The sequence below is a fragment of the Hordeum vulgare genome, chromosome 4H, assembly GCF_904849725.1.
Source record: "Hordeum vulgare subsp. vulgare chromosome 4H, MorexV3_pseudomolecules_assembly, whole genome shotgun sequence".
Classification (NCBI taxonomy): Eukaryota; Viridiplantae; Streptophyta; class Magnoliopsida; order Poales; family Poaceae; genus Hordeum; species Hordeum vulgare.
Genome location: NC_058521.1, coordinates 227,158,009 through 227,172,698, shown reverse-complemented (window position 1 = coordinate 227,172,698; position 14,690 = coordinate 227,158,009). Strand labels below are relative to the sequence as shown.

The window sequence follows — 14,690 nt, the reverse complement described above, 5'->3', positions numbered from 1 at the left end:
ACTGAGAGTTGGTGCAAACTCTGCCGATGCATCAAAACCCATGACATGATACGCTCTGTCATACATAAGCCTCATTATATCTTTCCTCAAAACAGACAGCATACCTACATATTAAAGCATTTCCATAGCCTTTCCGAGATACATTGCCATGTATCATCCACCATCTCATGACTTTATCTTCATGTCATACATGCTTTTGCTTGATCGTAGAGCCGCATGCTAGTTTGGCCTTGCCCTTATTACTGCTACATGACGCGCTAGTATCATTGCATATCCTGCTACACTACCTGAGGCATACATTTGCATACATCATGATAGTTTTCACTTGTATTTATGTTGAGTACTTGTTATAAAGTGTGATGATCTTCTTTTTATTCATGTAAAACATAGAGTGTTCCCCTTAAGTGAGGAAAAGATCCCAAAGAGGACAAAACAAAAGATCCCAAAGAGGACAAATGCAAGATAAATAGAAAGAGCAAAAGAGGACACAAAAAATAAAAAAGAGAAAATAGGAAAAAAGAAATAAAAAGAGACACTACAGGAATCTGAGAATTTGGCGTCTGCCATGGCTGACGGCAAAGGGGGGAACCACGGACGGCAACGACTTTACCGTCCGTCAGCAGACGACAAAAAAATATCCGGTGAAGCGGTTCTTTGTCGTCTGCTTTTGTAAGGCGGACTGCAAAGAATCTTTGCCATGAGGGGGCAGACGGCAAATTAAATGGGACGGCAGATCCACCGATGGTCCCGTTAAGTGTTAACGGCAGGCCACCCCTCTTTGCCGTCTGCCCTCCCCCCTTTGCCATGAGGGGGCTGACGGCAAAGGGGGTACCCAGCCCCTCTCTCTCCCCTCTTTGCCGTCTACCCTCCCCCTTTGCCATGAGGGGGCTGACGGCAAAGGGGGCACCCAGCCCCTCACTCTCCCCTCTTTGTTGTCTTCCCTCCCCCCTTTGCCATGAGGGGGCTGACGGCAAAGGGGGCACCCAGCCCCTCTCTCCCCTCTTTGCCGTCTGTCCTCCCCCCTTTGCCATGAGGGGGCAGACGGCAAAGGCTGAAAACAGCCCTTTTTTATTTTATTTCCTATTATATCCAGCAATTTTCACAATAATCAGGATATATATATTATATATTTGACAAAAATAAATTTGTTTCCGTACTCATAACCATATTAAAATAACTTTCATCCATACTACATACATATTATGCAAGTTGCATCCGTATGAAACCATATATTACACCAGTTTCATCCAGGCATACATAGTTTCATATATATATCCATATACTACAATAGTTTCAATACAAGCTTCCGTGAAGCCATGGTACAAGAAATCATATTCAAGCATTCTATCGATATAATCCAAGCTTCCCGTGAAGTGAATGTAATCTGCAAAATGACAAATAAGAAAGTTAGAAGAAGAATACTAGACGAAGAAGTATATTGTCACACCCAGTTTTTGGCCTTCCTGACTAATTAACTTATTTCAAAAATTAGGACCAATTAGAAATTTTTGTGAGTGCTTGTGATGCTTGGAGGGACTATTGTTTGCTTGTTTGCTTGTATGCACGTGATTGCTCCCCATTAATTCTTGCCATCCTCCTAATCACCTTCTCATCCCATGTTCTCCTCCCTAATGATCATACCATGTGTTTAGGACAGATATCTATCTTTACCAAATATTATTTTCACCAAAAAGCATTTCTTGAATTAAACCTTAAAACCCCTCACACAAGACTTGTAATACAAGTCCTCAACTTAGGGAATTTATTTTGCACCAATTATTTTATTTAAAACCTATTATCAAAATGTCTTCCAAAAACCACAATATTATTATTTAAAAGTTATTTTATTATTTTATTTAAAAGCCTTTCTGTGAGGCCAGAAATGGTCTCTTATGAAGGAAAGTTATTTTTATTGCTTCCAAAATATTTAAGAAAATTTAGGGAAACTCAGTGGATATATTTATTCCATATATATGAGTTTCAACACATGGTCATGTTCAAAATATTGGGCAAACCCCTCCAAAACCTTTCCTGCCTATTCCAAGCTTTTGAATATTTCTATAAGAAATATTATCAATAAATTCCAGTAAAATTCTAGCATGTCACTTATCTTATATTTGATTATCTTGCCAACCTTCATCTCAATCCAATTTGATTTGACAATCCAAATAACTCTTAAACCCCTCCTATCCAAAATCAAATTTGAGCAACTCTACATTGTCAAGTATCTCCAAATGTGCTCAAATTTGGTGGACATGTTCTGATACTCCAACAATGCATCCACACCAAGTGGTGCATCAAGGAGAATAGAAGAACTTGTCCTAAGACCCTCAAAACCCTCTTTGTTGATTTCTGACTTTGGGAGACTTTACATTGTGAAGTTTTACCAATTGGCCCCAAACTTTTTGGGCATGATCTTATGCTCAAATAATGCCCCCACACCAAATATTGGATTTGTGGGAATTTATTTGATTAAGTTTTATAGGCAGAATGCCATTTCTGCCCCTTTCATGGGTTTTCCAAGTCTAGATTGGAAAACTTGTCCAACAAATCCCAATTTTGGTGTCCAATCTTATTTTCATCTATTATTTGATCTTGTTAATTTTCATAGCCATTGGAATTCATCTGGTAGCCTCATCACAGATCAAACACCTTGTGTGCACTCACTAAGTTGGCTTCTTTGACTCCTTCCACTTTAATCCTTGAGCTCAAATTTCTACCACAACTTCAATTAGTTACATTGTACCTCGAGTAACTTTGCCACCCCCTCTGGTCAATTATTGGAGAGAGACCCTTTGTAACTATCTCTCATTTTACCCTTGAAATCACTATTTTGACCTCTCTTCCCATGCTTCTGCTTAACCCAAAGCCCCCAATTCTTCCCAGAGCATCTATTCTATGCCAAAGCTTCATTTAGAACCGAGATATGGCATGCTCATGTGGACAAAATGAGCAGCACCTCCTCAAGTTGATTTCTGGCTGAAATGTGGCTTTGTACAACAAGTACTAGCTACACTTGCTTTGTTGAGACGAAACTTTGCAGTCTTGTAGCCCATCTATTAAAAACACTTCTAGACAAGGTTTCACCTCAATAAACTCTGTGTGCAAACCAGTTTTGCTAGCCTTAAGTTTGTTGTTGGAAACTTAATCGTAGTCCAAACCCATTCAAACCTCCTTCACTTGGCTCCATACTCCAGCAGTGACCTCTGGCAAGCATGCCTTGCACGAGGGACATCTTTGACGGGTCAAACGGTCACCCTGTACACGCGTGGCCATGGTGACCATGCTGTCAGCCAACACTAATGGTCCTTTGCGCCATTTCTTCGTCTCCTAGCTCCTGTTCCACAGCGGGAGTGTGCCCCAGAGCGCCAGAGCATCCCCTTCTCCACCTTTGACCCCTCGACGACGCTAGCAAGACTCCAAGGTGGCTCAGGCACGCGTGGCCCCCGTGCCTTGGGTGCACCAGAGAGCTCCGAGATCCTTGTCGGCTCCTCGTCCCCCACTTAGAGCCTCGCCGAGCACTAGAGCCTCGGATCCACTCCCCTCTCTCGCTAGGAACCACCTGGACCGAGCCACATGAGCTCCCGAGCTCCCCATTCCTCTAATGGTCGCAGCGGAGCCGCCTCGGCTTCACCTAAATCCCGGCTCTCCCGAGCCCCTCCCCTCTATTCTGCGACCCTGGGGGCGGTCTCCTCGTTTCTTCGGAGCATTTCCCCGACATAAATTCCACTCTCCCCTATCAAGTCACCCTGCTAACGCTTGTCGTCGCCTCTCTCCGTTTGCCGCCGTCTCGAGCGCTCCCGCTTGGGCCTCAACGGCTACGGGAGTGGTGGTGAGGTCTCCGCCGTTCCCTGCCTCCTGTAGTGGATCGGGCAGTCGAGCCGGCGGCCAGAAGTGTCGGCAGCGCCGGCGAGGCTGCCTCTGCCTTTCCCGGTGGGAGGTTCAAGAAGGCTGCGGGCCTGCTTGTCAGCTGGCTGGCGAGACGGCAAGGTGGGCCGCGCCACTTAAGTGGCCGCGCCTTGGTGGGAGGTCGTCTCCCCGCGCGGGGAGCGCATTTCGCGCAAGGCATCTCCTGCGTGGCTCTGCTGGCCAAGCCAAGCTAGTGGGCCGGCTCGAAGGCCTAACTAGCGCCTAGTGCGCAGGATAACCAAGTCCGGAGGCCCACTTCCCCTTTTTCATTTATCTGCAATCTTCCAAAATCTCCCACAAATTCGTTGTAACTCCAAAAATGTTGATTCAAATTTCTGCATGTCCCAAAAATGAAGGCCTATCAATATCTATGCTTTGCACATTTTTCCAAGTACATTTCCTGTTGTGTTATTCTTCAAATTCCAATCTGGATAATGACAGCTCCATCTTGCAAAAATCCTAGAGGATTCAAACCAACTCCAAATGGAGTGATTCCAAATTCCAGAGTCTTCTAATATTATGCCCTATTTTTGAGGCATTAGTCAACATTTTTATCTAGCATGCTTCTGTTTCATTAAATAAATAGCCCCCTTTTTGCTATTTATTCCATGTTATAAAACCCCTAGAATATTCATACCAACTCCAAATCCACTAAACCACTTCCTAAGTATTTCTAAAATCATCCTCTGTTAAATGGGTGCCTCCACTCATTTTTAACAGAATGATTTCTGTTGGCTTCTTCAATGGTCACCTATTCCTCCTTTCATCCATTCAAAATACCCTGATGATCCAAATATCCTATATCAAGCTTCACATATTTTTCTATGACAAGAGAGGTCCAAGAAAAATGAAACTTCCATTTATAGCACACTTTTATTCTCGTTGCTATGTGGCTTACTCTGGTTGTTTCCGACGATAGTTACGAGTAGACGGAGTATTCGGAGTTGGAGCGGAAGACCTCGAAGACCCCGAGGACTTACGTGAGCAAGGCAAGCAGCCCTTTGACCATGACTGAGCATATGTTACTTTGCATGTTAAAGTAGCAAGTATTCCCGTTGCATATGATCATAAGTGCCGGTAATCATTTGATATGATTTTACCGAAGGCACCCCCGGAGGACATGCATTGAGCTTCACTCTACCCCTTGAGGGTCATGCTAATACCATGTTGACAAGTAAAGATAGAAGTAGTATTATCATGAGCATGTTGTTGACATAAAGCAAGAGTTTATGAAAACCCCGTCGGGTGCCACTAATGCCCGAGGGTGATGATGAGTTAGTTGGTCACTTTCGGTGAAGTGATGCACCCAATATTTATGTGAGTATGGTTTCGGAAATCAGATTAGGTTTATGATTTGTCGACCATCCCAACCTTACCAGTACGACCACGTTACCCGTTATGGGACGGGGCTATGTTACTTACTCTGGTCGGTGCTAGCAAAGAGCCATATTACTAGTGGCGGGAGTGATGTGTGGTCACTCTCGTGATGGGGTCGTGCCGGGTAGGACGACTATGCCATTTTTATGAGTTCCAGTCACACCGTTGGTCCCCACATGGTTGGTACAGTCCAGAGTTGGTGCTCGTAAGACGTACAACATGTGGGCTGGGTACCAATCGAGTGGATCTCTTTGTCTAGTATCGTCAGGGGAAAGGCATTGATCGGGTACTTACCTCGGGTATGTGATATACCGCGAGTCGTGGATGACACGGAAGTTTCCTGGATCTCGTGGGTCCAGCGTACTACCTCTGCAGAGTGTGAACTATTCGAATAGCCATGCCCACGGTCAAGGACAGTTGTGTAATCCTGCTTAAACTACGTCCAGTTATTTCCGCATAAACCAAGTGTGTGTGAGTGTGTGTGTGGTGATGAGAAAGGTGTTGCTATGATAGCAATGATATGACCAAGTTCGGTGACCTGGCATATAGGGTGAACCCGGATGGTTTAGCCCTCGGCAGATATATTGATATATGTAACATGTTCTTCAAGAGTAATTCTTTAACTTGATGCATATTCATGATCATTCCACCTAGATGAGTTACACTAACGATGCATGATATTGTTATCCTTCACTTTCGTTGTTCATGTCATGGGCTGTTTGCGAGTACATTCAAAGTACTCATTGGATTTCCACTGGTTATTTCATTGACCAGGTATGCAAGAACAGGATATGGCGAAGATTAACTCCGTGACGTTCATGCGAGCTAGGATGTTTCCCAGTCAGAATGCCCGTAGGTTAAGGCTGATGGCATGGGTTCACACTTTCAACCAATAATTCCGCTACTGGTTCAGTTTCGAGTGTAGGCCTTTAAGGCCCTATATATGTTAGACTCGACCGAAGTGGTCATTTATTGTATCAAATGGTATGTATGGATGTAAGTCTCTTTTATTCTGTATCTATGTTCGGTGAGCGTTGATCTCTGGGATCACTGAGCTCAGCGATCTCGACTCTTAAGTCGGGGTCCCCACAGAGCTGGCATCAGAGCCATCCTGACTGTAGGAAGCCCTTAGTTAACATGGACATTAGTTAGGATAAAACTATTTTTCAGATCCTTCAAAATACTTACAAAACCTATATATTTTCTCGACTCTCCTAAATCTCCAAAGAAAGAGAAGGTTATACTCTAGCCTTCCACTCTTATTTTCTTGACACTCCTCGTGTACTTTTTCAAAACTGCAAATGGTCGCTAGTACCTTATGCCCTGTGACCACGGGATAATTTGAAATCCTCGCGGACAGCCCAGAAGAAACTAACCTTTCCCGGCAAACACCTGTGCTGAAGGGCAGAGAAGACAACCCTACGACCAGACGAAACCAACAGAAGTACCTCCATGAGGAACAAGGACATCGAGATTTAGAAGATGATGACACCCTGGGCACTGTTCCAGAGTGATGCCACTTTCACTTACGATAATCTGGACATAATATATGCAAACCATGATCAGCATCACTAATGGAGTGACCTTGTCAATTATAAGGATTGTGTCGACCACCACCGGTGGATGAGAACCTCGCCATTGGTCCGCCTCACCTTAGTGAGCAGGAAAACGGTTCTCTTCATCCCCCGCTCTAGGTGTCGGTGTCGCAATTAGTATGATTGACAGACCAGAACTCTATCATGTCTTGCAAATATCGGTGCTTGAAGATGTCCACTTGAGACTCTCGAAGCCTCAGAAGACAAGAAGCAATGACAGGATCATGAAGACAATAGAGGACCCTGTCACTGACAACAATGAAGAACTACCTGCATCAGCAATTCCTCAGACAAGAAGACAACAAGAGTTCTTTATAGTTCAAGCGAATTGCTTCGGCAAGCGACAACAAGAGGCATGACAACACCATGAGAAGGTCGAGAAGACTTAGAGGACTCCTCTCCGAGGAACGAAGCAGGCATGACCGTCGACTCCTAGAACCCTAGGTTAGGATGAGTGGTAAATCCCCAATGCGAAGTCGAGTTCGTGAAATGGTTCGGATGGACCAAGTTGGGTGTTGCTTGTTTTTGTTATTTGTGCTTTGATATAAGTCGCACATTTGATCAAGCAACAAGCATGCGGTTTTATCGCAAGTCTTATTGTGATGTTCAAAACGATTTTGGCACTTGTTTGAGTTAACTTTCCAATGCTTGTTTGATTGCACTAAACCCCTTAGACACTCCCCTCTGTGCTCTCTCTCTCACCCCTCTCGACAACTGAAGACGGCAAGGCAAGATGCACCAAAGATCCACTTCGAAGGATGGCTGACACTGAAGACACTGACTGTGCTATGCTTAACCACACGCAACCCGTAGGAGTGTGCTTTTCCCTCAAGGTTGGAAAACCACACTAGGCCAGACTAACCTCCACAAGCCTTTCCGGCTCAAATTTTCTGGTCACGTGTCTAGTACACGGACGTGCTAGAAACGTGTAGGTCCCTAATGAACCCCACTTAGCACCGGGTTCTTAATGGAACAAGTGATCGCAGCGAACCAGTATCCTTGAATCTTAAGGTAGCACCATAACCCTGATGCCATAAGAAGGACCGACCTCAGATATAGGAGTATAGACTAAAGACTCTCGTGGTGATGATGATAGGTGTCTTGAGGATATAGCTAGACTATCTTGGTGGATCATAAGACCCTTATGAAGGTAGGTAAATTTGGTGGAGCAAGTTGATATAGTAGCATAACCTATATAATCTGGAGTAAGATTGGATTTAGTAGGACGATTATGATCGCGAACATTATTCTTGGTGGTATGCATGACTTTAGAGCAAGTAGTTGCATTGGTTTGGCGATAATTATCAGGATGACTCGGAGTATGAAGTGGAATTCTTATTGTATTTGCACTACTAGGAAAAGGGCTATAGATAATATAGACACTAATGGCGCACCAGACAAGTGGTGCACCACTGCTATATAGCAGTGGCGCACCATGTGCAGGTGCACCATTAGTGTGATGGACACTAATTGCGAACCACACACACGGTGCGCAACTACTAACAAACTTTTTTTTTCAAAAAGTACTAATGGTGCACCGGGGTAGAGTGCGCCGTTACTAGTTTAACTAGTAATGGCGCATCACTCACCCAGTGCGCCACTACTATAATTTTTTTTGCAAAACTACTAATGACGCACCGGGGCAGAGTGCGCCATTACTAGTTTAACTAGTAATGGCGCACCACTCACCCAGTGCGCCACTACTGCCAAACGACTATTCCAAATTTTCCCACAATTCATGGCCGACTACCACCGCCCCTACCATTGCGACCTCCGCCCCATGCCGTCCTCGGTCCCGTACCCCACCGTCTTCCACGGCAATGGTTACTTCTCCTCCGTATCTCCACAAGCCAACGGCTACTTCTCCTCCGCACCAAAAGACGGCGCCTTTCCCGGTGCAGGCGACCGTCGGATCGAGATCTACACGACGGTGCCTGCGCCTCTCCCACCACCTCCGCGCCTCCACAAGACGGCGTCCAGTGGGCTGAGGCCGCCTCCTCGGCCGCCCTCCGCCAGTACCGTGCCCTCCCCAAGAAGGGCAAGCCACAGGGGCGCGAGTCCACCGTCCTCGCCGCCTTCCTGCTCTCCTCCCCGGAGAACCCACTCAACTCCACCGTCCTCTCCCTCGCCACCGGCACCAAATGCCTCGGCGCAACACGCCTCGGACCTCACGGTGACCTTGTCCATGACGCCCATGCCTAGGTCATCTCCCGCCGCGTGCTCCTTCTCCTCATCTATGCCGAGATCGGTACAGACAACCCACCAAGTTGGCTGGTCGCCTGTGGCACTAATGGGCGGTGGAGGCTTAAGGACGGGCATCAGCTGCATCTCTACATCACCCAGATCCCCTGTATGTACATGAATTTTCAATTTTGTTCCTCTTAAGCCGAATTATCTTTGGTGTTCATGATAATACATCATAGTATTTGTTCAAAGATAATGTACTGCTTTATTTGGACTGCACCAGCGATGTCTTGGATTTTTTTTACCACAACACATAGCGTGAGCAATTGGTTTGGTCAACTTGTGCAGGTGGGGTCATGCCGGTGCCGCCTTCACCCTTAGAGGTTTGAAGGGAACAACTGGATACCATGGTCAATGGATGTAATGGTATGCTTCTTTCTTATTCTTGGTGTTCTGCAGGAGTTGTAAGTTCATGTCTGGAGCTGTTATTCTGGATGTACTGTAACCTATATATTTGCCGAACTGTCTGAACTGGACCATGTCCCGGTATAAATGTTTTTGGATAATTTTGTTTGTCAATCAGGAATGACTTCTTTATGATGATTTTGTGAACCCAATTGCTTTGGGGGTGCTGTAGAAGTGTGGTATACTTAGCTATTTGACAACATGATATTAGTGACCACTGACCATTGTTCGCTAGAATTTGAATTGGTGTGTTTAGATATCTTTATTGAACTAACTGGTGGATCACACTTTAGACTCTGCAAATGTTTGATACATCTTTGAAGTTGGACCCTTCGTTTTTATGTGCATTGTTACTAATTCATTACGTATTTCTATTCGGAACACCGTTTTGCATATCAGATCTTGGGTTTGTTCAGAGGAAGCCGGGGCGTGGTGATACAACATTGTCAGTGAAGTCGTCGCTGTGAAGGGGCCTCCGCTGGTTCAATGGCAAGTGCTCCGATATCTTCCACGGCTAGTAACCTCCTCTGCTTCGACGGTGACAAGGTCCCAAGAAACCCAAGCTCCTGAAAATGTCTGCATTTTGGAATCTTTTGTTTGAAGGTAATGTTCAGAATAATTCTTCTACCACTGATTGGATGCATTTGAGGTTGTGACTGTATATTGATGAGCTAATGGAGGCTTAGAGGAACTTGCGACGGGTGTGAATTTTCATGAATGTTTGTGATGTGTCGTATTCGAACCTCTGTATATTTATGTGCAAGCGGTGGTGGTGATTAGTCATGTTACCCACTCTCACAACCTTCTTTGCACCTCAAATGTCGTGGACACATGAAATTCTATTGTAATTTTTGTAGAACAAGTGAGCACACAACAAGGTACTGATTGATGCAGCTCTCTTCGATGCACATCGGTTTTTTTGTTTCAATCCTGCCAGAGTAGATTGTGGGTCTATGCCGATATTATATTTGCTTATTGAATTTACTAATAAAGGTTACCACTTTCGTACTAAATTGTTGGGTGATACAAGGAAATCACATATGGTCGGAAGTTCTTCTATGTAGCTATGTAGTTCCCGAACACAGTTATCTATGCAGACTCACAATGAATTCTTATTTGTAAATGAAACTTGTTTTTCTCAATCATATATTTTCAGATTTCCATGGAACTGATGTGAATCCTCAACTTGGATCAAGTGATACTTTACATGTGTAACAATATTACTTTACATTACATGTGTAACGGTATTACTACAGTGACGATATCAATTTGTTCATAATACACATGTGTGTGTGTGTGCTGCTTGTCCGGAATGTTGATGGACATTTCAAATGATTTTGGTTTCCTAGAAGTATATTCTCATTTATGAATAATTGTGCACTTCACATCAATTGTTTTGTATTGGGCTCTAACTCTGCTTAAACAACTTGCTCTAATTCTATTTTAGGCACCGCCACAATCCATGTGAGGAGGGGCAACGACCTCGACTTCATGATAATAAATGTTAGTTTCTTATTAGTAGAAGACAAATGGGTGTCAACCTGTGAAAATAACCACATAGAAACGATATTGTTAACTATGATATCATGACAATCTTTGTTTAAGATGCTCAATGCATTCATTGTTGATAAAACTACAAGCATTGGAACATAGTTCTATATAATAGGATGTGAGATGATTATAACTTTTATAGAAACTATATTGTTAACTATGATATCATGATAATCTTTTGATAGAATATTTTTAATACGCATATGAGATTTTAACAACTTGATCTGGTTCCACTTTCTTGACAAATTTGTGGAAAATGTTTTCAGGTACTCAACCTATTGATGCACATGTACATGATGACTCTCTCGCGTTTATGGACCAACCAACCTGTAATCATGGACCTTATTGTCTTGTAGACCATTTGGTGTTTCGAGTGTTTTGGAGCTTGCACTTTGTGCATGTAGATACAAACTTGTGTGTTCTCGACCATCTGAAGTCTCTCATAGTAATAAATAGTCCTTATCTTTTTGTGACTTGTGTGTTCTAGATGATTGTTAAGATGGTCAAAACTATGCTTCCTCTAGGTTAATTTGTTTGTCAACTTGCGTTCAATGTATGTGCATGTTTATAAACATATTTTCATTGTGGTGTAATATGTGTTTATCTTGAACCTTCTTGTGGGTGTGAGGATAATAATTGAATATGTTTAGAGCTGGTAGTATAACCTGTGGCACACCATGAGCTATACTAATGGCGCACCATGAGCTATACTAGTGGCGCACCTGGGAGGCATACTAATGGCGCACCTAGGAGGCATACTAATGGCACACCTGGGAGGCATACTAATGGCGCACCATGAGCTATACTAATGGCGCACTGCCTGGTGCGCCATTAGTATACCAGATACTAATGGCGCACCTGTGGTGCGCCATTAGTAAAAAATTCTAATGGCGTGATGCTAGTGGCGCACCTATAGTTTGCCATTAGTAGCCAAAACAGGTGCGCCACTAGCAGGTCTTTTCCTAGTAGTGTTGAGTCTTGGATTTAAATAGGTAATCTTAATAGAGTATCAAGGATGACAGAGACCACAATGGTTCGGAGTAAATTGGATTTAGCCCGATAATCTCGATCATGATACCATGTTTCTCGGTGGATATAGAGTACGTGTACTTGGATTAGTCAGATTGGTTTGAAACCTATGTGGTTTGACCTTGGAGATTAGATGGCCATGATTAGTGAAGTCGGTCGGTATACTATGACGTAATCCTTGCAGTAATATGTGAATTATGAGACTCTAAGAGATTATGTAGAACCCCGTCAATGTTGGATTTGTAGGAGTGATAGGTCCAATAATGATTGATCGGATTGATGGATCACTTGATTGGATTCGTAGCAGGGAAGCTGATATTGGATTGGTATACTATGTGTTTCCTTACTATAGTAATGTACTCCCTCCGTTCCAAAATATAAGACCTTTTAGTGATTCCACTATGAGACTACATACAGAGCAAAATGAGTGAATCTATACTCTAAAATATGTCTATGTACATCCGTATGTACTTTATAGTGCAATTTCTAAAAGGTCTTATATTTAGGAACGGAGGGAGTAGTACCCAGTCCATTGGATGACTTAGATGGACATTTGGATTTGTTTTGTCTTAAATTCGATCATAGGAACTTGTATGTCTCCCCGAGATTCTTGCATAAGAATGCATGTGCATCGTAGCTACACCATGCTTGTAGTGTTTGGGTTTAGTTCTTCCCTCAACCCGGAGTTAGCTAGCATGAGCGGTGTGGAGTTGACCCACGTGGGATGGTATTTTTGATGAGATGAGGTGATATCGTCCCGAGATTTGAGGTCGAACTATTGGCATCTAAGGAATGTGCTTAGAGATAAGATGATAATTGTTCACCCACATCCTAAGTTCCTTGAGACCCTAAAGCTTCGCTGAGCCACAAGATGGACGGATTACGACCCTAGAAAATGACTCCAAGTCGTTAAATATTGCCAGTACCCGCCCATAGAAAGTTCCGTTCTCCTCACCGGACTCTTGAGCACTGTGCTTATGTCCTGTTTGGGGAAAGTATGTGGTAATCCACACTGACGACACACTTACTAACCTAGTAAAAGGGAGAACACCTTAGTCGTGTTTGGACGAGCCTAGGAACGCCGATTGTTATGCCTCTCGAGGGTGCATTGTTATCTCGAGAAGGCGGGCTTCTTGAAGCAACCCCAAACAGCGGAAGTCTACCCTACTCAAGACAAGACGAAGGACCATCATGGTAGGGAAACCATGGCAATGAGGAAGAAGCAGAAGACATCAACTGACTACATCAACGATGTCGAGAAGCCTCGACGATTCAAGACGATGAAACCTTTGGACAAGCGAGAGTATCAGAAAACCTGCTAAAGGTGATTCCCGCTTGCCGAGCCGCAGACCTTGGGGATGGATGACTGGTCTATACTCTTGGGTAGCCAGCTCATCCAGAACCCCCCGCAAACCCTCCCAGATGGCAGGACCTGTTCTGGACTCTGAGCCTCCAAGCTGAGACTCATGGGTGAGATCCAACCCGGACCCTTCCACGAGTAGCCTTCGAAGACTACTTGCGACCATAGTTTGCCTGCCGAAAGGAAGTCAAGGACTTCCACGTAAGCAGGAAGCTACACGAAGACTTTGGCAGTGCATTCTAACATGATACATCTAGATGTCACTAACCAGCATGCGAAGCCCCAGGATCAGATCCCAGACACACCATCTGCCACGTATTCTGACTTGGAATGCACTTGCAAGCCAAAACCTTGCACGAACTTAGTTCACCAATCCCTTGACCTCGGTGAAGCATAACTTATTGTCAGATCCCTCTCACGATCATGCAAGGACATGCGAGCATTCGAAGTTGTATCATCAAGCACCTCAAGACCCTCAGCAGCAACATGGGGACATGAAGACCACCTCCGACTCAAGATTTTGTATCTCTCCAACCCCTAGCCTAGAAATCTCGGGGACGAGATTTTCTTAAGGGGGTAAGATCTGTCACACCTAGTTTTTGGCCTTCCTGAAAAATTAACTTATTTCAAAAATTAGGACCAATTAGAAATTTTTGTGAGTGCTTGTGATGCTTCGAGTGACTATTGTTTGCGTGTTTACTTGTATGCATGTGATTGCTCCATATTAATTCTGGCCATCCTCCTAATCACCTCCTCATTCCATGTTCTCCTGCCTAATTATCATGCCATTTGTTTAGGACAGATATCTACCGTTACCAAATATTATTTTAACCAAAAAGCATTTCTTGAATTAAACCTTAAAACCCCTCAAATGAGACTTGTACTACAAGTCCTCAAATTAGGGAATTTATTTTGCACCAATTATTTTATTTAAAATCTATTATCAAAATGTCTTCGAAAAACCACAATATAATTATTTTAAAAGTTATTTTATTATTTTATTTAAAAGCCTTTTTGTGAGGCCAGAAATGTTCTCTTGTGAAGGAAAGTTATTTTTATTGCTTCCAAAATATTAAAGAAAATTTAGGGAAACTCAGTGGATATATTTATTCCATATATATGAGTTTCAACACATGGTCATGTTCAAAGTATTGGGCAAACCCCTCCAAAACCTTTCTTGCCTATTCCAAGATTTTGGAATATTTCTATAAGAAATATTC

The 14,690-nt window shown here is 43.6% G+C and overlaps 1 pseudogene; it reads left to right on the top strand.

Annotated features, from left to right (window-relative positions):
- Window positions 1-8,619: 8,619 nt before the first annotated feature.
- Window positions 8,620-9,997, top strand: LOC123450415 (annotated as a pseudogene).
- Window positions 9,998-14,690: the final 4,693 nt, after the last annotated feature.